A 2,803-nucleotide genomic window follows, 5' to 3' on the forward strand; every position below is an offset into this window, starting at 1 on the left:
ACTTCAGAGATTCTGGTTGATTCTTATATGTCTTTAATAAATGTTGACTTATTGTTATGTTTCAGTTCTGCCTTACATACTCAGTACATTATTCGTAATGACGTCCTTTTATTAGGGATGCTGCATTCATGCCTGCATGTATAGATAATTAGTTTGACGAGCCTTCATAGTAGACGAGGTTGGCATTCAGCGAAGGATCGGTAAGACTCCACCTCATTCGTATTGCAGCAGAGTCTATATGTCATCGTGTCAGAGTTTTGCTACGAACTTATGGGTAGCCCGGTACCCTGTCTCATTTGATGTCAAATAATCTTAGAGGCTTTGTAGACAGAGGTTCATTTTTTATAGTATGTCAGAGGCCTTGACGTCCCATATGTATTCATGTTTTAAGAAAGATGGTTCATTGATACAGTGTTTGCCCACTTATAGTTATACATTATAAGTTGTGGCCATGTTGGCATATGAATTTTTAAAAAAATGAGTTACATAGTGGTTCGCTCGGGCGAGTACGACACCGGGTGCCAGCCACGCTTCCCTAGGTTCGGGGCGTGACAGGTTTGAGGTATAGAAAGCGTTGAAGCCAGTTATCGGATATTGGAGGGAGGTAAGTCTCACGTCTAATCTTGTGTGGGGGAAACTACTCCATAGGTGATGTAATTGTTATGTGTTACTAATTGTGAGTGCGACGTGCGCACGATGTGATGAGAGTCCGTACGTAGCTAAAGTATGTTTTTGTTAGGGTAGACTTAGGACTTTATCATGTAATATTTGAATTGTTTGGACTCATTTTGCTAGCTTAATTAATTCAAATTATAACTGAAATTGATTTAGAAACACATAAATATATAACGCCGAGCTTTATCACCTTGAGTTGTTGCCAAGATATTTGATAAACGTAAAGGGGTATATTTATTATTATGCACCTGTATCTGTGTTGTAAGCATGTGACTAGTAATTTGATAAGTTTCTTCCTTTCTTGTGGAGCGAGTCGAACGCCTCGGCAGTATAATAGATGCATCTATGGTTCCTGCCGCTCGACCCTCGGCAGGGTACACATTATTGTGGATCGGGCCGAACGACCTCGGCATAATCGTGTTGTTATATCGCTAGCAGTCCGAATATTCACGAGATTATCCTTCCACCAATGCCTGACATTATATATGGTATTCCTTATCCATTTGATACTGGCACATGATATATTTGAGCTGTTGAGATAGAACACGATAATGAGAAATTTATATCATTAAAAGAAATTTTTGGAAGATTATATAACTTACAGATTTACCCCATGAATGAGGTGTGCTTCATATCTGTTTATGATTTGTCACAACCCAAAATCCACTGAGGGTCGTGAGGGCGCCGGACACCACTGTCAGGCAAGCCAACACCAAATAACTAGAAACTTTTTGTTTTATTATTTTTGAAATCATTTATTTTTAGATATTAAATAATAAATGATAAATTTCACTGAATAAATAATGATACCTTTAATAATCTTAAAATAGCGAATAATCCCATAGACATCCCAGAACCTGGTGTCACAAGTGCATGAGCAATTTCTAGGAAAAGAATACAATAACTGCCCGGGAACAAGTTGGACAGTAGAAAGAAAATACAATAAAATACTCTGAAGGAGACTCTGCTGGTCGGGGATCGTCTCGAGAAGTGTAGCTCACCTAAGTCTCCGTATCAGCCATGTTGCTGTGCCAAACCAGGCCACTAGATATGAATGTGCCTGTGCAACAAAAATGCACAGCAAGTGTAGTATGAGTACGAAAACAACGTGTACCCAGTAAGTATCCCGTATAATCTCGAAGAAGTAGAGACGAGAAGTCGACTTCGACACTTGCTAGTGGTCCAATGATGGCAATTCTCTTTAATGGTCAAGAAAATGATGTTTAATTCTTTTAGAAATTCATTTACCAATTCAAAATGATTTAAGCATTTTAAATCGATAACAAGATTCCAAATATTACAAGTATGGCATGCTTTTGTGTCCTAGACTACCCAGACTTATGCATAATAGTAGCTACGCACGGACTCTCGTCATCTTGCGTGATTAAGAAGGACTTCAAACTTGCGCAGGTGCGATTACACCAGAACTAGTGCACTTCAGCCATTCCTTATGTTCCACTTTTGATCCGTTGACCACCCGGATTCCACCCAAGGCCCCCGGGACCCCATCAAATCACATTAACTAGCTCCAAATCATAATGCGGACCCGCTCGAGGCCTCAAATCACAATAAACACCGCCTAGATCAAAAATTACACCCCATTTCAAACTTGATGAACGTTAGAACTTCGAACTTCCTCATCTGATGCCGAAACCTATCAAATTACCTCCGATTGACTTCAAATTTCGCACACGATTCATAATCGACATAATGGACCTACTCCAACTTCTGGAATCGGATTCCGACCCTGATATCAAATTGTCCACCTCCGGTCAAAATTCTAAAAAATCTTCAAATTTCTAACTTTCGCCAAATGACTCCGAAATGACCTATGTACCTCCAAATCCACTTCCGATCGCGCTCCCAATACCAAAACCCAATCCGGGCTTTCGCCCAAGTCCGAAATCATCATACGAACCTGCTGGAACCGTCAAATCCCGATTTCGAGGTCGTTTACTCAAAAAATCCAAACCTAGTCAATTCTTCCAACTTAAAGCTCTTGAAATGAGAGTTTCCTTTCCAAATCCAAATCCGAACTTCCCGAATTTCGATTCCGACCTAACATACAAGTCATAACACCTGATGTGAAGCTGCTCATGGCCTCAAACTGCCGTACAACAGTCTAAAG

The sequence above is a fragment of the Nicotiana attenuata genome, unplaced genomic scaffold (assembly GCF_001879085.1).
Source record: "Nicotiana attenuata strain UT unplaced genomic scaffold, NIATTr2, whole genome shotgun sequence".
NCBI classification, from domain to species: domain Eukaryota; kingdom Viridiplantae; phylum Streptophyta; class Magnoliopsida; order Solanales; family Solanaceae; genus Nicotiana; species Nicotiana attenuata.